Source organism: Macrotis lagotis, chromosome 1 (genome assembly GCF_037893015.1).
Source record: "Macrotis lagotis isolate mMagLag1 chromosome 1, bilby.v1.9.chrom.fasta, whole genome shotgun sequence".
NCBI classification, from domain to species: domain Eukaryota; kingdom Metazoa; phylum Chordata; class Mammalia; order Peramelemorphia; family Peramelidae; genus Macrotis; species Macrotis lagotis.
Genome location: NC_133658.1, coordinates 757069429 through 757095443, shown reverse-complemented (window position 1 = coordinate 757095443; position 26015 = coordinate 757069429). Strand labels below are relative to the sequence as shown.

At 35.6% G+C, this 26015-nt stretch overlaps 1 protein-coding gene and 1 pseudogene across 2 annotated transcripts in view; both read right to left on the bottom strand.

Annotated features, from left to right (window-relative positions):
• FEZ1 (fasciculation and elongation protein zeta 1) overlaps nucleotides 1-26015 on the bottom strand; it is an 87235-nt gene that overhangs the window by 45310 nt on the left and 15910 nt on the right. Inside the window, exon 1 of one of the 2 annotated variants that reach the window (XM_074216404.1) lies at nucleotides 22337-22358. The exons of the other annotated variant lie outside the window; for it this stretch is intronic. The gene's annotated coding sequence lies outside the window, so the exon portion shown is untranslated. Of the gene's footprint in view, nucleotides 1-22336; nucleotides 22359-26015 lie in introns of those variants that run through there. 2 annotated transcript variants of the gene reach the window in all.
• On the bottom strand, nucleotides 23940-25082 carry LOC141487825 (purine nucleoside phosphorylase pseudogene; annotated as a pseudogene).

Genomic DNA, 26015 nt, shown 5'->3' with positions numbered 1-26015 from the left:
ACCATAATATAATAACAACAATATAAACTCTTTGAAAGAAGGGACTTTTTCCTCTTTCCTCAGCACTTGTTAATTGACTAATGGAATGGCAGAAAAGTAGACAGAGAGTGTCCTAAGAATTACAGTTTTTATATCATCCATGGATAATAATTGAACATATTCTAAATGTGCAACATTTCCAATTACCAACAAGTTGACTCAATACTGTTAAAAATGAATCAGATCAAGGGTGGCTAGGTGGTGCAGTGAATAGAGCACCAGCCCTGGAGTCAGGAGTACCTGGGTTCAAATCCGGTCTCAGACACTTAATAATTACCTAGCTGTGTGGCCTTGGGCAAGCCACTTAACCCCGTTTGCCTTGCAAAAAAAAAAAACACCTAAAAAAATGAATCAGATCAATATTGATGATCTTACAGTAAATGGAACCAGCAGATAGAAAATAGATAAAGCTAAATGGAAAGATAGTTCACAGGTTCCCCCTGGAAAAAGATAACAAGAGTTGGCTTCACTACATGTTCTAAGTCAAGAGAAATATATTTCAAGAGACACTTGTCTATCTCTTTTTACAATTCTCATTATGAATATTTGTAAAAGAACAACCATGAAGATAATTGCAGTTATATGCCAACAATCTATTGCAGAAGATTTAAAGGTAAAGAAATTCTTTGAAGAATTTGATAAGCTCATCCAAAGTAGGTTAATATATACTTGATAACTTCAGTACAAAAGTCAGTCAAGGGAAGGATGATGAAAAATATGTTGGTAAATATGAATCAGACTTAAAAAATGAAAGCTGTCATAGGTAAGTAGACTATTCAAAAAGCATATAACTTTTTCATTAACAATTTCTTTCAAAATAAGTAAACAGTATTATACAATGTGAACACCAAATAACATTATGAAAATGAAACTTACTCTATTTTCACAGGCATGAAATGATCAGTTATTCTGAAATGGGAGTCACAATCAGCTCTTGCACACATTGACTAATTAGAGCAATGATCAAAATCAGTATCAAATTAGAGGGATGGAGAAGAGACTGTCAACAATAGTACCCACTTCAACCTGACTGACCTATTCAAAGAATGCAAAAAAAACCCCAAACTAGGACATGAAAAAAAGCAAAAATTTTGGTCCCATTACCATTTCTTGCAGTAGTTAAATTAGTAGTCGTCATGACAAGGAGGCCAACAGAGGCCAGTAATTGCCTTCAACCACAAATACTCAATCTCTTTGCCTGAGCAAGAAAAATAACAGCCAAGGGCAACATCAGTTTAGTGTACAAACTCACTTGTAAAACATTGCAGAGGAGGAAGGCAGAAAATTATAACCATTATCACTTCATAAAAAATAAAAAGCAGTTAAAGTAAAAATATGTCCACAGAAAGCTTGGCATAAGACCCAAATGAGCCACATCATCCCAGAGCATTCATAGATGAAACTGGCAAGAAGACAAAAAGTAGAGGGAAAGTGGAACAAATTTGTATGCATTTCTGTAGCTATCTATTTTAATCATCTGTGATAATGAATCCATCAGATTTGGACCCCAACACTTCAGTCCCTCATGTACTATACAAGTAAATTAAAATGACATTTAAGAAGTTGGCAAGTAAGGAAGAGTAGTGATTTCAGATCAAAAATAAACCAAAAGAATTCTCATAATGAAGGCAATATAATCTTGAAAGCATTTAGGATTTATTTTACTAGATATTTTGGATAAGGCAAGATACCAAGAGCATAGAAAAAAATCATGAATCACCTTAATGAAACAATTGAGAGATTAACAACTACTGACCTATATTCTTTTTTTTTTTTTGCAAGGCAAACGGGGTTAAGTGGCTTGCCCAAGGCCACACAGCTAGGTAATTATTAAGTGTCTGAGATCGGATTTGAACTCAGGTACTCCTGACTCTAGGGCCAGTGCTTTATCCACTACGCCACCTAGCCACCCCTTCTATATTCTTTTTAAAAATATATTTTGTGTTGATAATTGCATAATTAAAGTTCTCCCCAATTACAATACTTATATAGTTGGAGGGTTCCTTCAGCACAGATTGCTCCTTATTTTCATGGTGACTTGGTGAGGTGGGATTGACTATGCAAAGCCCTGCACCTCCCCAATCCCAAATTACCCAGTGCTGCCAACTTTAGCAATAGGACTGTGTCCAGTTTAAATAATTAAATTTTGTCCTTTGGCCATATATATATATACATATATATATATATATATATATATATATATACACATACATATATATGTATATATACATATATATGTATACTGAATGAATAAAAAATGTGTGAGGGCAACTAGATGGCACAAAGGGTAGCGCACCAGCCCTAAAGTCAGGAGGATTGAGTTCAAATTTGACCTCAGATACTTACTAACTGTGTGATCCTGGGCAAACCATGAAATCCTGATTGACTCACATTCAGGGCTATCTCCAGTCATCCTGATTCATATCTGACCATTGGACCTAGATGACTCTGGAGGAGAAAGTGAGACTGATGACATAGCACAGCATTTCCCTCAATCAAATTCAATTCACGTGCTTGTCATGGCATCATCACCCTGATGTCATGGTGTTCTTTGAAAAAATAAGAACATAGCTGTGTGGTCTTGGGCAAGCCGCTTAACCCCATTGCCTTGCAAAAACCTAAAAAAAAAAAAAAGAAAAATTAAGGACAAACATTAAAAATTAGAGAGAGGGGAGAGAGAGATTGATTCTTCTACAAATTTGTTAATCTCAAGCAGTCCAATGTGGACTGAGGTTCAGAGACTCTGGCTTCCTTGCTGTTCTTTGCACAACACTTCATCTCTCAATTCTGTGCATTTTCAAGGGCTGGTGAATTCACTGGCTGGTGAATCTCTTCCTCCTTTTTCCTCAGAATAAGTCCCTTTATTCCTTCAAATCTCAGCTAAAATAGATTTTTTTGGTTCTCCTTAATGTTAGTTTCCTTCTGAGATTATCTCCAATTTATTTTTCATATAGCTAGACATCAGCAGTAGATTATTGTTTGTCCTTTGTTTTCAAAGAGGATCAATTACATCACATTTGCTTTTTGGTGGGAAGAGAATTAAGCCTCTGGATATGTAGCTTGGGGGCACTTCTTTCCTATTAAAGGATATCAATCAAAAGCACAGCTTGAATCTAAAATTATTTCACTTATAATAACAATATGTAGGAGGGAAAGAGAGATAATTCTAGTCAGTTAATCTCTTTGTGAAGAGAGCACAATGACCAGCCTTGTGGCCCCATTCTTCTATTCCCTTCCTGGCAGGAATCAGTTTTCCTTGGAGAAGGACGGTAGAGACACTAGAAATATCCATGCATATCTCTCTGAAACTCACTTTGAGACAGAGTATAAAATAACTTACATATAGCCACATACATGTATACATACACCCTTCATTTGCGTATTTCTCTCTCCATTAGGTTTTAAGTTCCTTGAAGACAGAAACTATTTTTGACTTTATTGTGTCCTCAGTGTTTATCATAGTCCCTGGCACATGGAATGAATTTAATCACTACTTGTTGATTTGACTTGACTTCAATGTCTTTTGATATTAGAGTTTGTTTCCTAGAGAAAGCATGTGGAGAAGTCAGGGGGTGAAAACAAGTAATGAAATGGAAAAGTCACATCTTTGTTTCTCCTGCCATGGCCTGTAGAGAGAGAGGTTAGAATGGGCCCATGGACCTCTGCTGCTGAAACATGGGAGAAGTGGAAAAGTGCAGACCCAAGGGATCAAGAGAGGGTAAATAAAGACAAAGAGATAGAGAACAGAGAGAGATAGTCAAATAGATTTTTTAAAAAGTGAGGTAGGATCGAGGAAAAATGGAGAGATAGACAAAGACAGACATAGAAAAAGAAAGCAAGAAAGAGATAGAGAAGTAGAGACAGAGAGAAGAGAAATCAAGATAAAGATGAAGAAAAAGTCAGAGAAATAAAGTTTTTCAGTATTGGTAATTTTGGAACATATTTCAAGCATCCCTTCCAAACTTCTTTGGGACTTAAGAGACTTTTACAAAGAAAAATGCCTATAATGAAGTATATGTGAGAGTTGGTACAGTTTTGTCCAAGCATTATCTTTCTAGCAATAATGTTCGCACTTAGTTTTACCTTACAGTGCTTGGTTGATTGTTGTCCTTCATGCTAAAAGAGAACCAAAATGACCTTTAAGTACAGTGTGTCTGATTGTGGTTGAGCAGACCAATATGAACTTGGAAGACTCTCCCACAGGTCAGATACAAATAGTCCATATAAAAATTTGGACTGCATATGTCTCTAAATTTGCACTTCTCATGTTTCCTTTGGCCTACTGCAAAGCATAGCATCTTCTTTGATAGGTACACCATGCTGGGTGGCTGTATACCAAAGTCTCTAAAGTCTCATAATTGATTCCAAACTTCTTCAGTGAAACCTTCAGAGTATCCTTATACCAATTCTTTTGACCTTGGTGTGAGTGCTTGCCTTATGAGACTTCTACATAAAATAACAGCTCTGCCTCCACTTTAGTTTTGGCTTGTAGCCTTTTCAAGTTAAATAATTTACCATCAGTGCAATAGCTGGCGTTGATGGCATTTTCATCTTCTTTAAAGGCATCTGACAATATTGCTAAAATCTAAAAACATGAGAACAAGTACCCATCTGCTTCACTCCATTGGTGACTGGAAAAACTAGAAAGTATCACCTATTTCTAGAACTTGTGCAAGTATTTGAACATGGAACTAGTGTATAATAATCATAAACTTTTCCAGGCAGCCAAATTTTGCCATGATCTTCCACAAATCCTCATGCTTGATAGTATGAAAGCTCTTGGTCAGATCAATAAACATGTACAGACCTTTCTTCTGTTCCTAAATTTCTTTTTTTTCTTAGTTTTTTTTTTAAAGGCAAATGGGGTTAAGTGGTTTGCCCAAGGCCACACAGCTAGGTCATTATTAAGTGTCTGAGACCGGATTTGAACCCAGGGACTCCTGAATCCAAGGCCGGTGCTCTATCCACTATGCCACCTAGCCGCCCCCTGTTCCTAAATTTCTCTTGGAGATGACAGGCAACAAACACCATATCAACTGTTCTTTAACCCTTTCTGGAACCACACAGGCTCTCAAATGGACAACCATTTGTAATCAGCCTATTAAAGAAGACTCTGTACAAGAGTTTTGTTGGCAATGTCTAAAATAGAGATTTCTGTGATTGTCATAAGTTGACCTATTTCCTTTTTCTTTAAAGAAATGGACAATGGAGATAACCTTGAATCTGTCTTTCCATATAATGCAGAAGATTTTAGTCAACTTTCATATGAGCAGAGGACCCCTGCCTTGTAAATCTCAGTAAGAATATAATCAGCACCAGGTGTTTTGCCACACAGAAGAACCTAATGGCATTCCAAATCGCTTCTTCAGTTGGAATTCAGCCAGAGAGGAATTGACTTAAACTTGAGTTATACAATACAATGACTTCAGCATTGGTTGATGACAGGCTATTGAGAATGTCTTGCTTTGCATTAGAGGACTCCAAGGACCACATATACACACAATATGCACTTTTATTTGAAAACTGTTAAGAAAAACACCTTTAAGAAGTGATTGTGGGGGTGGCTAGGTGGTACAATGGATAGAACACCGGCCCTGGAGTCAGGAGTCCCTGGGTTCAAATCCGGCCTCAGACATTTAATAATGACCTAGCTGTGTGGCCTTGGGCAAGCCATTGCCTTGCAAAAAAAAAACCCTAAAAAAAAGAAGTGATTGTGATTAATACTTAATACCTAACAAGTATTTATTATTTGTTTAAAATTTATTATTTGTTTAAAAAATAAGTGTGCTTTAATTTTATTTTTCCATTTAATAGTATTTTATTTATTCCAATTACATGTAAAGATAGTTTTCAACATTTTTTTATAAGACTTTGAGTTCCAAATTTTTCTCCCTCCCTCCCTTCCTTCCCTAACCCCTCCCCAAGATAGCAAGAAATCTGAAATTTTATATATGTAAAATCATATTAAACATATTTCCATGTTAGTCATATTGTGAAAGAAGAATCAGAACAAAAGGGGGAACCACAAGAAAGAAAGAATAAAAACAAAACGTGAAAACAGTAGTTCATGTAAGTCTTGCCAAGCTTTTCTGAAATCTTCCTGCTCATCATTTCTTTTTTTTAATTATCCTTTTTTTTGGTTTTTTTAGTTTTATAGTCCTTTGGGCATAGTTTCTTTTTTAAAAATTCTATTTATTTATTTTCACATTACTAAAATAATCTTATTGTAAGAGTAAACATAATCCCTCTCCCCCCACAAAAATATAAAAACCTTACGAAAAATAAAATGACAGAAAAAAATTGCAATTCAATCTGTGTTCAGATACCATCAGTTCTGTCTCTGGGATGGATTGCATTCTTTATCTTAAGTCCATTAGAGAAATTGCTTCAATATTTTTACCCCTTAGCTGCTACTGCTAATTGTATTACCCTCCACCCATTCCTCCCCTCTCCCATTTATTCTATTCTCTCTCTCTCTCTCTCCTTTTACTTTGTCCCTCCTTAAATGTGTGTAGTGGGCAGCTGAGTGGCACAATGGACAGAGCACTGACCCTGGAACCAGGAGGACCCAAATCCATTTCCTGCCCCAGACACCTAACAACCATCTAGCCACATGGTCCCAGCAGGCCACCAACCTTACCACCTTGCAAAAAAAAAAAAAAAAAGGATGGTGTATCTGATTACCCTCTCCTGTGATCTTCCCCTTTCCTCTATCATCTACTCCCCCACTCTTTTCCCCATCCCCTTTCTTTCATCCCCTTCCTCTCCTTTTTCTTTTAGGGTAAGATATATTTCTATACCCTATTAAATATATATATATGCATATATATATATATATATATATATATATATATATATATATATATATGTTATTTCCTCTCCAGGCCACTTCCAATGTGAATAGACTCACTCATTTCCCCTCATCTTCCTTACATTGCATATGGTTTCTTTTGACACTTTTTTTAGGTTTTTGCAAGGCAAATGGGGTTAAGTGGCTTGCTCAAGGCCACACAGCTAGTTAATTATTAAGTGTCTGAGACCGGATTTGAACCCAGGTACTCCTGACTCCAGGGCTGGTGCTTTATTCACTATGCCACCTAGCTGCCCCTCTTTTGACACTTTTATGTGAAATATCTTAGCCCATTTTACCTCTCCTTTCCTTTTCTCCCAGTACATTCCTTTTTCACCCATTGACTCCATCTTTACATTATACTTTCATATTCAGCTTTCTCCTGTGCCTTGTCTATATATGTTCCTTCTAACTGCTCTATTAATTGACATGGTTCATTTGTTAAATCCCTCATAATTTGCCTTCCCATGTATCCTCCGTATGCTTCGTCTGAGTACTGTACTTGGAGATCAAACTTTCTGTTCAACTTGGGTTGTTTCTGCAGCAAAGTTTGAAATGCTCCTATTTCATTGAATATCCATCTTTTCCCCAAGAGGATGTTTAGTTTTCTGGTAGTTGATTCTTGGTTGTAATCCAATGCTTTCTCATCATTTTTTTTTTTAGATTTTTCAAGGCATTGGGGCTAAGTGGCTTGCCCAAGGCCACACAGCTAGGTAATTCGTGTCTGTGGTCGGATTTGAACCCAGGTACTCCTGACTCCAAGGCCAGTGCTCTATTCACTGCACCACCTAGCTGCTCCCTCATCATTTCTTATAGAACAATAGTATTCCTTTTTGTTCTTATACCACAGATTGTTCAGCTAGTTCCCAATTGATGGATGGATGCTTGTCCTTCATTCTCAAAGACACCAACATCAAGGAGGTGATGTCATGACAAGCACATAAATTGGATTTGAGTGTACTGTGCTAAGTCACCAGCCTCACTTTCTCCTCCAGAACCCATCTGGATCCAGTGGCCAGATATGAATCAGGATGACTGGAGATGGCCCTGGATTGCAAGGCAATCTGGGTTAAGTGACTTACCCAAGGTGACATAGCTAGTAAAAGTCAAGTGTCTGAGGCTGGATTTGAACTCCTGTCCTCCCTACTCCAAGTACTCTATCTTCTCTATTTGTTGTACCACCGACCTTCTGGCATCTCCTCAATTTCCCATTCTTTGCCCCCACAAAAAAAGCTGTTGTAAATAGTTTTGTATATGTGGGTCCTTTTTTCTTTTTTTATGATCTCTTTGGAATACAGATCTAGTAAGTTATATTACTAGATCAAAGGGTGTGCATATTTTGATAGCCCTTTGGGCAAAGTTCCAAATTGTTCTCCAGAATGGTTGAATCAGTTCACAACTCTACCAATAATGTATTAGTGTTCCAGTTTTCCTTTATCCCCTCCAACAATTTTCCTTTTTTGTCATATTAGCAAATCTGATAGGTGTAAGGGTTTTTTTGGTTTTGTTTTAGATTTTTCAAGGCAATGGGTCTAAGTGGCTTGTCCAAGGCCACACGGCTAGGTAACTAGTGTCTGAGATCGGATTTGAACCCAGGTACTCCTGACTCCAAGGCCGGTGCTCTATTCACTGTGCCACCTAGCCGCCCCTAGGTGTAAGCTTTTAATTTGCATTTCTCTAATAGTGATTTAGAACATTTTTTCACATGACTATATGTGTTTCAACTTAATAAGTTAGTACCAACTTTGTCCAATGCTTTTTTAATTTTTTTGCCTGAATTTTGGGTCACTAAAGTTGTCTTAATTGTTGTAATTGTTGTCATTTGTGTAATTGGTTCTGATTCTTTGTTGCATCATTTATCTTCCCCTATTTTTATGAATTATTCTTAGTCATCATTTCTCATTCAGAATAATATTCCATCAGCGTAATATATCAAATTTAGTTCATCCATTCACAATTGTACAACCTACAGTACTTTTCAGCTTAATAAAATCTATTTGAGAATGATCTACCCATGGACCAAGCATCTGCCTCAATAGCAGAAAACACACCTATCCTGCAAAAACCTAAAAATACTAACACATCTAGTAATGATAAAAAAAAATTCAATGAGAAACTGTATTCTTCCACCCTAGAACAGCACAATAAGACAGACAGAAGTCCATAGGAAATTGGGAAGGGGAAAAGCCAACTTCAGAGCAGGCAAACTAGCTGGCAGCCTCCCAACATAACTAGAAATCAGCCAGAGACATAAATAGGTTGTAAAGCTATTTAAAGAGGCAGTAGTAGCAGGAGTTTCCCATGAGAAAATCCTAGGGTTATCAGAAACTACAATGTAGACTTCAGGAGCAAATGGGAATGGGAGCAATGTGGTAACAGCAGGGTTCAGAAGCTCCAAGGGTGTTAGCACTCTATCCTGAGATTTCATTGAGGGCCCTGAAGTTTCACTTCTCTGAAACTCAAAGACCTTAGTAAAGGAAGAAGCAAGAAATCTGTAAAATAGGTAAGAGGACAATCAGGAGAGAGGACATTCTCAAAAACCTTGAGAGAAGAGAGTATATCAAGTAGAGAGTGGTCAACTGTGTTCTGTTCTTTTTTTACCTGTAATGTTTGATAGTGTTCTTTTCCACTTTAGGTACATTTCTTCCCAATATAGGATTATATTTATAGAAAATGAAAGGCAAATAAATTTCTTTTGGTTGTAAGTCTTTTTCTTTTCTTTTCAGAATATTGTATCACAAAATTCATTTCTAGTAAAAGCGACCATTTTTTCTATGATTGTAAGTATAGTTCCATTGGAAGTTGAATTATTTCTGACTATTTGAAGTATTTTTACTTTGACACCAGAAATCTGGACTTTGATTATAAAATTTCTGGATAGAAAACATTAATCATTTCAAGAAATTAGAATAGATAGAGATATAACCAAAACTCCATTTTAGAAGGAGGGCATAATTACATAAGAACTGCGAAGAAAAAAGTGGATCTTTAACAAGGAATACACGAACACATACAATAAATGAAACAAGAGAAAAAAATATAATTAAAGCTCTGGAGGAAAACACTGAAAGAAGAATAAATAGAACAGAAAGTGTTTGGTTTTTACTTTATTTAAATAGAAAATGCCCAGAAGATTATATTAGACCAAAGAGAAATCAAAGACTCCACGAAACAACAAGAAACATTAGAACAAAAATAAAAAAGATAGAAAAAATGTACCTTATTTGATATCAGAAATGATTTAACTGGACAATAGATCAAAGAGAAATAATTTATAAAGTGTTGGATGCCTTGAGAATGAGTTTAAAGTCAGCAAATTGTATTTTAAGAACTCATGGGGCGGAAGTTAGCTGGTACAGTGGACAGAGCACCAATCCTGGAGTCAGAAGAATCTGAGTTTAAATTTTACCTCAGATGCTTGATACTTACTAGCTGTGTGACCTTGGGCAAGTCACTTAACCCCCAATGCCTCACAAAAACAAAACATAAAAAAAATCAGATTTTTTTAGAAACAAAAGGAAGAACAGTTAAGCAGGAGAGTTTTCTAAGTTGTGTGTTGAATTTATTTAAAGTAACCAGTATGGAATCTCTATTCACAATTTTACATACGATCAGAGGCATGCTGGTTAATGTTTAGCATCAGCTCTCTAGGGGTTGGGGAAAAGTATGCAAAAGGACTTTTAAGTGTAATCCACATTATTTACATTTTTGCCATCATTTTATTAAGTCTAGAAAATCAAGACAATAAATCATCTCTTGATTTGTAGCACTGTCATTTCTAGAGTCTAATGTTTACACTGAAAATTTGATTAAAAAAAGTTTTGAGCTAGCTCAAAGTGATTGTATACAATATTCTTTTTTGTATTTTATTTTGTATATGAAAATGCCTTTTGGGGGTGCTTATTAGTTCAGAATTTTTAAAAAATTTTAAAAATTATTGAGACATAAATACCTTTTGATTCCCACTATACATTTAAGTACCTTTTGATCACTTCTGAACATATTCCTCAATGAGATCAAAGACAAAGACAAAATATAGATCAAAATATCAATATCAGCATTTTTATGGTAGTAAAGAACTAGAAACAAAGTAAATGTCTATCAATTGGGGGATGACTAAACAAATTATAGAACTGTGATACATAAATATGACAGTTATTACCAAGAAGTATTAAACAATAAATATGAAGAATTCAAAAAAAGTATGGAAAAACTTATTTTAAAAGTTGCAGGATATAGGGGGTAGCATGGTGAAGAAATCAAAGAAGGTCAAAATGGGTATAGAGAAGTCAAAATGGGTACAGATGAGGAAATCAGATGTTTGAGTTGTACTGATAGTGGGGTGATAATCAACAATATTGATTATATTGAGGAGATATCAACTGATACTGGACAATAGTATTGAAAGTACACACCAGAATCAGAATTTAAGCTGATAATATTAGAAAGACATGCAACTCCTTAGGGGTACCCTAGAGCACTGAGGGGGGAACTATTGTAAATAGAAGTTAGATAAGGATGCCAGAGTTTATTTAATGTATAGAAATATAAGATTCAATGAATCTGATTCTCAACCTAAGGAAAAAAATTAACTGAGGGAATAAGACATAGGACAAATAAATACTGATTTTGTGTGTGTGTGTGTGTGTGTGTGTGTGTGTGTGTGTGTGTGTGTGTGTGAAGGGGGTAGAGATAACAATAAATTGATAGGGCTTGATGGAAGTGGATGGAAGAGAGGAGATGGGTAGCTGAGTAGCATCAGAGTATTTGAGCACAAAGGAAAATAGAAAGGATATGAGAAGAAAGGTACTGAAAAAAATTTTCACTAACTAAAAAATTTATGGGACCAGACTCCTGGGCAACTGCTAAGAATGCAGTTGACTAATATAGGTTCTAAAAGATAGTTTTAAGGATAAGGACTTTTAAAAAATAAGGGTGAAAATTTATACTGGGTACTGATTATAGAGAATAATAAAGAGGTCATATGTAACTTAATTTAAACTATTTGATGTTTTAATTACATAAAATATGGTCATTGGTTCTAGCTCATTGGAAATATTCAATATGAATTTGAATAATATGACTACTTTAGAGGATTCTTTATTTTAACTGAGATCTAGTTGTATTATGAACTCTCTAGAATTTCATTCAAAATTCTCTCATCTCCTAACTATAGTAGTTGGGGAATATATACAAGGAAAGAAAAGAAGAGGGTAAATCAGAGATCCAAGTGTGTAGTTCTAAACATTTGGTTAGGAAACCAAATAGCTGATTATAGATAACTCCTTTGAGTCTATGTTAAAAAAAATAGAATCCTTAATAATAAGATCCACCTCAGATAGATACTACTCTTTATGCAGATATATAGCAGCCATCATAGGAAATGAGAGTTTACACAACCTTGGCTTATTTCTGCCATTCTCAACATGACTTGACAATATTACTATTTTCTCTTACATCTTCCACAGAAGTTCCCCTTGGTACAGAAGTTCTTAATCTGGCATTCATTAAGATATAAATAAATTGTAATCCTTTGTAATAATATGTGTTTTATTTCCTACATTTAAAAATACATTCTGAGAGAGGTTCAAAGGTTTCACCAGACTTCAAAAGCATACATGATATACAAAAAAAATTTTAAGAATCCCTTATCTAGAAGAATCAGACTTTGGATAGTTTGTGGGGAGAAGGGGGGAATGAACAAAGTCAAAGTGATGGAATAAGGCAGAAAATTACCAGAACTCTTCCAAATTCACCAGCAAACAACTATAAAATATACCTCAAAATGAATTCTGGAGTGACAGAACCAACAAAAGAATGAGATAAAACAATTTTACAATGCAAGATAACTTAGAAGATTGGCAGAAATGTCTGTCTCACTGGGATAAAAGGGGAATGTAATTCAGTGTAGGCAGTATGTAGACAAACCAGTAGTAATACCCCAATAAAATAGAAAAACCTTTCATTAATTTGGTTTTAAAAAAAAGAAAGAAGAAAACTTGATAATCAGAGTCAAAAGTGAAATAGGTGAATTCACCATCAATGAGGAGAAAGAGTAATAGGAGCTACTTTGCCCAATTATGTGCCAATAACTCTGACAATCTAAATGAAATGGATAAATAAATTAAAAAATAAACTGCTCAAATTAATGGAAGAGGAAACAGAACATTTTTGTTGCAAGGCAAATGAGGTTAAAGTGTCTTGTCCAAGGCCACACAGCTAGGTAATTATTAAGTGTCTGAAACTGGATTTGAACCCAGGTACTCCTGACTCCAAGGCTGGTGCTTTATCCACTACACCACCCAGCTGCCCCGAAATAGAACATTTAAATGTTCCTATCCTAGAAAAAAGAAATTGAACAAGTCATCCCTAAGAAAAATCCTCAGGGTCAGATGAATTTACAAGTGAAATCTATAAGCCATTCAAAGAATAATCAGTTCTAATACTATATTAATTCTTTGGAAAAATAAGCAATGAAGGAGTCCTACAAAATCCTACTTTTAAGACACAAATATAGTGCTGACACCTAAACCAAGAGAAGCAAAAACAGAGAAAGAAAACTATAGACCAATTCTAATGAATATTGATACAAATAATTTAAATAAAATGTTAGGGAAAAGATTATAGCAATATATCAGAAAGATAATAGACTATGACCAGGTGAGATTTATACCAGGAATGCAGGCTGGTTCAATTTTCAGGAAAAATATCAACATAATTGACCAAATCAATAACAAAACCAACAGAAATCACATAATTATTTTAATAAATGCAGAAAATGCTTTCAACAAAATACAATAACCATTCCTAGTAAAAACATCATTGAATAAATGGAGCTTTCCTTGAAATGATAGCTAGTATCTATCTAAAACTAATAGTGAACTTTAGTTGTAATGGGGATAAAACAGTAGCCTTCCCAGTAAGATCAGGGGTGAAGCAAGGATGCTTATATTACTACTACTATTTGATATTATACCAGAAATGTTAGAGAAAAAAGTTATTTCTTATAGAAATGAGAGATAGAAAGACTAAGAATAGACAATGAGGAAAAAAACTATGACTTCAGATAATGATGGTATATTTAGAGGATCCTAGATAATCAGTTAACAAAACTATTTGAAATAATTAGCAACTTTAGGAAAGTTGCAGGATACAAAATAAATCCACATAATTCATCAGTATTTCTGTATATTACCAATAAAGTCCAGCAGCAAGAGATAGAAAAAAATTCTATTTTATTTTATTTTATTTATTTATTTTAGTTTTTGCAAGGCAATGGGGTTAAGTGGCTTGCCCAAGGCCACACGGCTAGGTAATTATTAAGTGTCTGAGGCCAAATTTGAACTCAGGTACTCCTGACTCCAGGGCCAGTGCTCCATCCACTATGCCACCTAGCTGCCCCAAAAAATTCTATTTTAAAAAACTGCAGACAATATAAAATACTTGGGAGTCTCTCTGTCAAGACAAACCCAGGAACCTCTATAAACACATTTAAAAAAAAAGTTTTCACACAATTAAAGTCAGTTTAAAATAACTGGAAAAAGATCAACTGCTCCTGTATAGACATATGCATTTAAAAATACATTCTGGGAAGAGGTTACATTGGTTTCACCAGACTTCAAAGGTATCCATCATATACAAAAAAAAATTATTAAGAATCCCTGACCTAGAAGAATCAGACTTTGGTCAATTTGTGGGGAGAGGGGGGGATGAACAGAGTCAAAATGGTGGAATAAGGCAGAAACTTACCAGAACTCTCCCAAATTCACCAACAAACAACTATAAAATACACCTCAAAATAAATTCTGGAGTGACAGAACCAACAAAAGAATGGTATAAAACAATTTTTCCATCCCAAGATAACTTAGAAGATTGTCAGGAAGGTCTGTCTCACTGGGATAATAAAAATGACAATTCGACCTAAATTAATTTACTTATTCAGTTCTATACCAGTTAAACTACCAAAAAATATTTTATAGAGCTAGAAAAAATAAGAACAAAATGTATCTGCAAGAATAAATGCCAAGAATAACAAGGGAATTAATGAAAATAAAAGTGAAGGAAATAGCATTATTAGATATTAGATATCAAACTGTATTATAAAGTAGTATTTGACAAAACTATCTGGTATTGGTTTGGGCAATAAGAACTCACTATTTGACAAAAATGGTTGGAAAACTTGAGCACAGTGGCAGCTAGGTGGCACAGTGGGTAGAGAGCACTGGCCCTGGAGTCAGGAGTACCTGAGTTCAAATCCGGTCTCAGACACTTAATAATTACCTAACTGTGTGGCCTTGGGCAAGCCACTTAACCCCATTGCTTTGCAAAAAAACTAAAAAAGAAACCAAAAATTTGAGCACAGTATAGCAGAAATTAGGTAGAGACAAACTTCTTACATCAAATACCAAGATAAAGTCGAAATAGGCACATGATTTAGATATAAAGTGTGATACTATAAGCAAATCTGGGTATCATGGAATAGTTTATCTATCAGATATAGAATAAAGGAAAAATTTATGACCTAAGTGGAGTAAGTGCATTACAGGATGCAAACTCATTAATTTTGATTATATTAGATTAAAAAGATTTTGCATAAGTAAAACAAATGCAACCAAGATTAAAAGGAAAGCAGAAAGCTGGAGGGAAATTTTTTTACAGCAAATGTCTCTATTAAAGACCTCATTTCTCAAATATATAAAGAATTGAACCAGATTTGTATGATTATAAGTTATTCCCCAATTGATAAATATTGATATGAAAAACAGTTTTCAAAGTAATCAAAACTATACTCATATGAAAAAATGCTCTAAATTAAAACAACTCTGAGATACCACCTTACATCTATCAGGTTGACTAATATGATGGAAAAGGGAAATGATAATTGTTGGAAGGGATATGGGAAAATTGGGACACTAATGCATTGTTGGTGGAGTTGTGAACTGATCTAACAATTCTAGAGAGCAATTTGGATCTATGCCCAAAAGGTTATAAAATTATTCCTACCTTTGATCCAGCAATACCAATACTAACTCTGTATCTCAAAGAGTTTAAAAGGAGGCGGGGGACCTATTTGTACAAAAATATTAATAGCAGTTCTTTTTCTGGATTCAAGGAATTAGAAACTGAGACAAAGTCCATTAATTGGGGAATGGTTATGTGGGAAATGTGTTATATGACTGTTTTTCTTGATTATAAAAAAAGAGGGTTCAGAATGAGAGGGAGAAAGAAGTACATATAAAGAAATGACTACTGTAAAAAGCTAAAAATCATACATTAAACTTTAACCAAAAGCCTAAGTCTTGTGTTTCCAATTTGGAATTAAGCAACTTTGTCAAGTACCTTAGTTATACCCTGCCCAGTGTCTGCCATATAAGAGGTAAATACTGCCATGGATTTTTTCTATCTCTAGTTCTCTTCAAACAAACCAAAATTTAATTCAGATCTATACTCTTTTCTATTTCTAATCCCAAGGCTTGATTAACCTCACTGATTTCTTCCCACAAGGGAAATAGCAAATTCCATGAGATTTGAAACTTCTTTGCTATCGTCTAATTAGCTTGTAGGTAATTATTTTACACCTGTGAGTTCTTCCAGCAGGAATGTGAATGAATTTCTGTTACCACAGCAGGAACATTCAATTTCATAAGAGTTGACCATAAATCAATTCCTCCATAGCCAGAAGTAATTTTAATGTCTAGGATGCTCACCTCATAGAGAAATTAGTCAAATTTACAAGAATAAGAGTCATTCTTCAATTGATAAATGGTTAATGGGTATGAATAGACAGTTTTCAGAAGAAGGCATTCAACCTATGAATAGCCATATTAAAAAATGTTCTGAATTCTAATAATTAGTGAAATGTACATTAAAACAACCCTGGGATGATGCTGACTAAAAAGTGCAGAACCAGAAGATCATTGTTCACATTAATGGCAACAATGTGAGATGGATCAGCTATGATGGATACAATCCCTCTCAGAAGTTCAATGATCAAAGACGATCCTGAGAGACATGTTATGGAAAATGACATACACACCCAAAAAACAAAACAAAACAAAACAAAGTCTGAATGCAGAGCAAAGCGTACTATGTTAATTTTTTTTTGGCAAATCATTGGGTTAGTAACTTGCCCAAGGTCACATAGCTAAGTATTAAGTACCCCAGTATGTTGTCTTTTAAATTTTTCTTTTATATTCTTTCTTTCTTTTCTTTTCTTTCTTTCTTTCTTTCTCTTTCTTTCTTTCTTTCTTTCTTTCTTTCTTTCTTTCTTTCTTTCTTGTTAGGAACTGTTGTGTATGGGAGCACTATAAATTATCTTCACCTAGTATCCTTGAGCACCAGAGCCTTATCTTACTAAGTGCCACAGGAGTGGGAGTGGCTTAGAGACAGGGGAGGTATTTAAGCACTGGTACTTGGTTCAATAAACGTGGAGACCTTGGTGCAACCTTGTCTCCTGCCCCTTCAACACTCACCTGGGGAAAGAAAGGGACTCAACACTTTCTCATTTCTCATTTTTATTTTTTCCCTTAGTTCTAATTCCTTTTTCACAATATGACTAATATGGAAATATGTCAAATACAATTGTACATGTATAACTTTTACTAGATTATTTGCTGTTGTTGGGAGGGTAGAGAGAAGAGAAGGTGATAGAATAATGTGGAATTTGTAAACTTGCAAATGAATGAATGCTGAAAACTACCTTTGAATGTAATTGAAGAAATAAAAATAAAATTAAATAAAGTGTGCAGGGGAAAAAGCAACCCATATCAACTGGGATGACAAAAATAAAAAAATGAAGAATTGCTGGAAGGGTTCTGGGAAAAACAGGCACACTAAGGCATTGTAAATGGAGCTGTGAACTAGTTCAGTGATTCTGGAAAGCAATTGGAACTACAATATCCCCCCAAAGCTATAAAACTATATATACTGTCTGATTCAAGGATGCTACTACTACTAGATCTATATCCCAAAGAGATTAAAAAAAGGATTGGTGTGTGTGTGTGTGTGTGTGTGTGTGTGTGTGTGTGTGTGTGTTATAGTAGTTCTTTTGGAAGTAGCAAAGAATTGGAAACTCCCATCCATTGGAGAATGAATGAATAAAGTATGGCATATAAATTTGATGTAATATCATTATGCTACAACAAATAATGAAGGGGATCATTTCAGAAAACCTATGTATAAACTGATACTAAATGAGTTATGCAAAACCAAGAGAACAACAATATTGAAAAGATAACCAAATTTGAAAGACTTAAGAACTTGATCAGAGCAATGACCAACCACACTATCAGAGGATTCAATGATGAAATATGCTATCTACCTCCAGATAGAGAATTTAGGGACTAAGAGTGCAGAGTGAAGTATATTTTCTTTTTTCATTTTCTATTTCCTTTTTAGGACATGGCTAATTGTAGAAGCCTGTTTTGCATGAATACATAGATGATGATGATGATGTTTGTCCTTCATTCTCAAAGAAGACTATGGCATCAGGGAGATGATGCCATGACAAGTTCATGAATTGAATTTGAGTGAGGGGATGCTGTGCTAAGTCACCAGCCTCACTTTCTCCTCTAGAGCCATCTGGATCCTGTGGCCAGATATGAATCAGGATGAATGGAGATGGCCTTGGAAGCAAGGTAATCAGGATTAAGTGATTTGCCCAAGGTCACACAGCTAATAAGTGTCAATGCCTAAGGCCAAGGTCAATGCCCTGTCCACTGTACCACCTCACCTAGCTTCCCTACACACACACACACACACACACACACACATATACATACACATATACATATTTTATATATATATATATATATACACACATAAAATATATAATGAGGTTTTCTTGCCTTCTCAATGGGTTGGAATGGAGTTGAGAGAACTTGAAAATGGAAATAAAATAAAATTTTAAAAACTTTCTAACTAGGAAAAAAAGAGAATAAATTTCTTTCTGAAACAATGAAAAGGTTCAGGCATGTGATCATAGAATTATAGATATAAACCAAGAATGTATCTTAGAGGTCATTTAGTAAAACCCCCTCCCCCCCCCCTCATTTTACAGATAAAGAAAATGTGAATCAAAAACATAACTTTCCTAGAGTTGCATAGCTGTGTCAGAAGCAGAATGGAATTCCTTATCTTCCTGTCTTGGAGACTAGCGTTCCAGTCACTAGTTGATTGTCTCAGTGCATAAATGTGCTTACAGAAATTATATTTAGGGAATGGTCTACTGGGTGGTGCTATAGGGTACAGAGTGCCAATCCTGGATTTGGGAAAATGCATTTTCCTGAGTTCAAATCTGGACTCAAACACTTAACTTCGTGACCCTGGGCAAGTCACTTCACCCTGGTTGCCTAGTTTCCTCATCTGTAAAATGAACTGGAGAAGAAAATAGCAAATCACTCCAGTATCTTTGCCAAGAGAACTGTGAATGGGTCCATGAAGAATCTGGCAGACTCAACAACAACTGCAATTCAGGAGAAGAAAATTAGACATTTCAGAATCAGTGAACTTCAAACAAAACAAGGGCAGGAGAGAGAATGAAATCCTTGACATGTATGAATTCATGACTCCCAGGATGAAAAGGATGGTCCTGACAGATATTCTTCCCAAATAAATTAAAAGAGGTTTTTTTTTTTATCAATTTCCTACTATGTGTGTTGGGCACTGGCAAAAAAAATAATGAATCATCCTTGTTTTCAAGGAGCTAGTCTAATGGAGGGGAAAAAGCATGAAAACAAGTATATATAAACAGGATAAGTTGAGGTTTCTCAGAGGGAAGGCACTAAGATTAAGAAGTATAGGAAAAGTCTTCTTGCAGAAGGGGGATTTTAGCTGAGACTTTAAAGAAGTCATAGATCTAGGAGGTAGAAATGATAAAGAAGAGAATTCCAGATATAGGAACAACTGGTAAAAATACAAGAAGTCAATAGATGAAGTGTTTTGTTTGAGGAACAGCCAGGAGGTCAGTGTCACTGGCCCGTAGAGTACCTAGGGAGTAAAGCATAAAATAACTGGAAAGGTAGGAAGTCTGTGTGAGTGTGTGTGTGTGTGTGTGTGTGTGTGTGTGTGTGTGTGTGTGTTATAAAGGGTTTTGAACACAAGAGAATTTTATATTTGATGCTGATGGTAATAGAAAAACCCTGGTCATACCTTTAGTTTAGGAAAATTAATTTGAAAGTGGAGTGGAGGATGGGGTGGAATAAAGAAAGAATTGAGGAAAGTAGACTAATAAGGCTCTTGCAATGGGAATGATAGGGTAATCCACAGGAGAAGACAGAATGGAATGGGAAAATTTATGCATGAGGAGGGATTTGCTTTGGCAATGAGAAAGATCCCTTTCATGTGAGACAGTGATGAAGACAAAGATAGTAGCAGAAAACATGAATAAGTGACACATGAGATGGGGAAGAATGGAAGAGAGAAAGCTCTTAGAGAAAGGCCTCAGTGTTTTCAGTTTAATATGAGGAAGGTACAAAATTGTAAAGACAACAACTTTGAAACTCTTAAGCCTTTTGATAAATACAATGGCTAATTGTGATTCTACGGGATGATGTATCATACCTACTTCCAAACAGAGAAAAGATGGATTCAAGATACAAAATGAGAAATACATTTTTGGACACAGACAATATAGTAGTAGTGTAGTGGTTCACATTTGCATATTGGTTACACAAGGATTGAATTGATCTTTTTTTCATTCTTTCAAATGGAATGGGTGAAAGGGAAAAAAAGAGGAATCTTTCTAATTGAAAAATAAAATGGAGAAAGAGGAAATTAATGAACTAAACATGCAACTAAAAAATTAGAGAAAGAACAAATCAAAAATCCCCAATTTAATACCAAATCAGAAATTCTAAAAATTAAAGGAGAAATTAATAAAATTGAAAGAAAAAACTATTGAATTAATAAATAAAACCAAAAGTTGGTATTATGAAAAAACCAATAAAATTGATAAACCTCTGGTCAATTTGATTAAAAAAAAGAAAGAAGAAAACCAAATTGCTAGTATCATAAACGAAAAAGGTGAACTCACCACCAATGAGGGGGAAATTAAAGTAATAATTCGAAATTATTTTGCCCAACCGTATGCCAATAAATTTGATAATCTAAGTGAAATGGATGAATATTTACAAAATTATAAATTGCCCAGGTTAAATGAAGAAGAGATTAAATACCTAAACAACCTTATCTCAGAAAAAGAAATTCAACAAGCCATTATTGAACTCCCTAAAAAAAAAAAAATCTCCAGGGTCTGATGGATTCACAAGTGAATTCTACCAAACATTTTTTTTGACCATTTATTAAGTATTTATTAAATTAGGTGATTAAGAAGATAAAAATACAGTTAAGGCATAGTTATTCTCATAGAGCTTACAATTATTTGGGAGATATAAAATATAGAAATTGACAATGTGATGAATCAATATCCAGAACTCCAGTGCAAAATAGAATACATAAAAAATTAAGATAAGTACAAAAGGGCTATTCAAGACCCAAGGAAAGAAAAGTAATTTCTTATTGGAGAATTTTAAGTCAAGCTTCCTGAAAGAGGATAATTTTAGAAAAGTTGTTAAGTCTTCAAGAGATGAAAGGGTACAGAGAATAGTGAGAGTAAAGGCCTGGGCTAATTTTTATTCTACCTTCTTGTTGGGACACCACAAAATGAATCAATTTCTTTTCAGTGACAGGTAAATTAAGTAGCCACTTTGTCCCATAAAGAGCTCAACACACTTCCAGTGCAACTCTTACAGCATACTATCACTTTCTGCACACTTGCTGATAATTAAGCCTTGTTTGGTCCTGAAAGTCACTTAGATATTCTTGGGTCCTTTAGCAGGGTTCCAATTTTTTTAGTTCTATCAAAGACCTAAGTCATGATATTAAGAGATACAAAAGAGAGTAATGAGCCTGTCTTGTTTTAATTTCACTCTTTAACAGATACTCTAATGTTGTCTTTTATCCTATTAATATAAAGAAATTATAGTTGGGTGCTTTAACTAGAAAAGAGAAATGCAGAAAAAACGATCCCAAATCAGAATTTCTGTCCTGGCAAAGAGAAAAGGCAAACGTGAATGGCAAATTGTATAAAGCAACTGTTTGAGTGGTGGTGGTGAAAACTGACATAACAAAGGCTGGGTAAAATTAAGCAAGAAAGCCAGAGACATCCTGATATCAAAATAAAAACCATTTCCTTCTTTTAATATCTAACTGGAAAAATATGCTTTTATAGAAAGGGATGAGAGGCTTTGGCTAGGAAACAGAAGCACCTGAATAGCACTTCTGGCTTGTCATAAGTAAGCATGAGAGTACTAGTTGCCCTGGGGGGTAAGGTTCATCAGTAGGGGAAAATCCTTCAGGAAAGTAGAAGTGTGCCAGACTAGTTTTACAACTTTGCCCTGGTTGAACATTTTGGCGATCTGGGAAACAAAAAAAACCCCAACTACTTACTTTGTTTCAGCTATAGCCACAATGTCATACATATTGGAGAACTCTAAGTTGAATTAACTCTGAAGTGAAATGTTTCTCTGCTTCCTGACCACTAGCTTATCAAAAACCCCATGATCTAATGACTGCTACTCATATCAGTCTTGTCAAACTGTTCTCTGAAGTTACCAACGACTTCCTAATTGCCAAACCCAGTGAACTTTTCTGTCCTCTTCCCTTGCCTTTTATGCAAAATCTGGCTTGACATCCTCTTTACTCTTTGGTTACAGGGGCTTCATTCTCCTATCACCCCTTAAATGCAAAAACTCTCCCTTGATCTATCCTCTGCACCTTCCTTTCTTGGATTTATCTACTCCCAGAACCAGCCCCTATGCCAATAATTCACAAATCTCCTGTTCTAAGATACAATATTTGTTTACTGCACAGCTCCAACTAGACATCACAGACCAAATCAAACTCAACTCATTCCTTTTTTCCCCATAAAATTCACCATCTTCCTAATTATTTCTTAATAGCACCATCATATTTCACTTTCCTAAAACTGGAATCTTGGGATCATTTGACTCTCCAACCTCCCAAGTAAATTGCTATGTCTTATGAATTCTATTTCTGACATCTCCTGAATGATCAATACTGTCACCAATAAGTTCACTGTCTAGGTTTTTAAACTCATCTCTAAACTTGTTTCTCCATCCTAATTTAGAGAGCTACTAGTCAGTTTCTTAACGTATAGGCACATTACTCATATCTCTCCCTTGCTGAAAATTTAATAATCTCATTTTTTTCTGGATTAAAACCCAGATTCCTCAGTCAGACATTTAAGATTTTTAGCCTTATCCAAATAATCCTCCTTAAGGAACCCTGATAAAGGGGTAATTCACTAGGCCTTGAATTTTTCCCACCTCTCTGTTCAATGTTCTTGAAAGTTCCTATAGCTGGAATGCTAACTGACTATGTGACTTTGAAATCCTCCTTCTGTTTCTTCATTTGTAAAATGAGGGATTAGATTTAGTGAACTCCAAATTCTTTCCTAGCTCTAAAATGTTGTTGTATATTCTATTGGGGTACACTTATATCGCTTATGTCCTTACCACACCAAATGCTCTTTGATAGTAGGAACTTATCTTTTATTTATCTCTCTGACAACACCAAATAGTTCCTTGCACACAGTGGCACTTAAATGTATGTTTAATTGAACTGAATTAAAACAGCCTAAGTTAAATTAAACATTGCTCCCTGACTTTGCTGTTGTAAGGTCCTGCACACAATTTACTGAGATATATACCTAGTGAAATATTCATTCCTTATTTATCTAAGTAGCCTGTACACATTTTGTGAGATCATCATACATATTATATGTATTCTCACAGCCTAAACTGTACTCCACCAAGCCAAGTGCTCAGCACAGGAAGGCAGAAACATTTCTGTCTGTCTTTTTATTCCCACATAGTACTAAGTTTGTAACACATACTGGTCTGGACCACAAAGGCCAGTTGAAGGATGGCAGAGACTTCAGGGAATGTATCAGTAATCTTCAAAATATTAGCAGCAGTCTTAGCGCAAAATGCATGAAGGATATTGACTGTAGGTAGAAGCTGTAGTGGAATGATCAGCTTTCCATGGCAAGGAAGGAATCAATAGAGTAAAAGAGAATTTGGTACCATTAGGAAGGAGATGAAAGGATAAGTAGATATTCTCTAGTATTTCCTATTTGTCTACCACAACCTCAGGGCAGAAAACTAAATGGCTCAAGTAAGAAGGCAAAGTTGGCCACTGAATGGAATTCAAAGCGGACAGCAGGAAAAAGAAGCCAGGTGGCCTGTGGATCAAAAAGTGTTCTTAGATGGTGGCTGCATGCTTTCCACAAGAAGACAGACAAGTTGCTCCAACTTCTCAGCAGCAAGGTGCCCAGCCAGCAGTACCTCTTCATGATTGGCTTTCTCTTGGCTTTCTCCCGGCTTTCATAGTCCAATACTGATTTGTTTGTGATAAGGGAAAATCCAAAAACTCGAAGGCCACAATGCCTGGCCACAATCACCTCTGGCACTGTGCTCATGCCAACAGCATCAGCTCCTAGTCTCTGCAGAAACCAACATTCTGCAATGGTTTCAAAGTTAGGCCCTCCCACCATAACATAGGTTCCTTCCTGCAGTGGTCATTCCTGGTCCATCTGCCTCCATATGAAATGGGCATCCTGTCTCAGAACCCGGTCATAGGCATCAGACATAGGAGGAAACCTTTCTCCAAACCTTTCATCATTGGGCCCTCTGAGTGGATTATTGCCACTGAGGCCTGCCAAGAAGATATGATCTCGGATCAGCATAACATCCCCAACTTCATAATCAGGGTTCAGCCCACCAGCAGCATTGGTGACAATTAAGGTGTGTATGTTCATTAGTCGGAAAACCCTCACAGGGAATGCTACCTTCCAGAGAGGGTAACCTTCATATGAGTGGAATCGGCCCTGCATCATCATACAGCATTTGTCATTTAAATATCCAAACACCAGTCGCCCTGCATGTCCTGGCATTGTGCTTTGAGGGAAGTTGGGTATGTCACTGTAATCAAACACCTGGGGTTGGTTCAATCTCTCTGCCAAGGCTCCCAATCCAGAACCACAGATCACTGCAATTTCCGGTTGATGTTTAGTACGGGATAACAGCCAATCTGCAGTTTTCTTATAATCCTCATACTTGAATTCATTCTCCATGGCTCCCTCATGGTAATCTCCTTCCCCTGCCTAGGTCTACTCTTCACTGCTCTGCTCAGCTCAGCAGTGCTGCGAATGCGCCAGTCAGCTAGGGCTTGTACATAATCACTCACTCTTGGCTTTAAGCCCCAGCCATAAGGTCCCCAGCCAATGGCTGTTGCAAACGCAAGAACTAGCCCATCTCCTTCTACCAAACATTTAAGGAACAATTGGTTCCAATCCTATATAAACTCTTTGGAAAAATAGGGAAAGATGGAACTCTGCCTAACTCTTTCTATGAAACCAATATGGTACTGTTACCTAAACCAGGAAGAGTTAAAACAGAGAAAGAAAATTATAGACCTATTTCCCTGATGAATATAGATGCAAAAATCCTAAATAAAATCTTAGCAAAACGACTACAACAAGTCATCACTAGGATAATACATTATGATCAAGTAGGATTTATTCCAGGAATGCAGGGATGGTTCAATATTAGGAAAACTGTTAGTATACTCAATTATATCAACAAACAAACCTGTCAGAAATCATATGATCATAGCAATAGATGCTGAAAAAGCTTTTGACAAAATACAGCATCCATTCCTATTAAAAACACTAGAGAGTGTAGGAATAAATGGACTGTTCCCTAAAATAATTAGCAGTTTCTATCTGAAACCATCAACAAGCATTATATTCAATGGGGAGAGGCTAGAGCCATTCCCAATAAGATCAGGGGTCAAACAAGGGTGCCCATTATCACCACTACTATTCAATACTGTATTAGAAATGTTAGCATCAGCAATTAGAGAAGAAAAAGAAATTGAAGGAATTAGAATTGGGAAGGAAGAGACAAAACTCTCACTCTTTGCAGATGACATGATGGTCTACCTAGAGAATCCCAAGAAATCATCCAAAAAACTACTGGAAACAATGAACAATTTTAGCAAAGTTTCAGGTTATAAAATAAACCCTCATAAATCCTCAACTTTT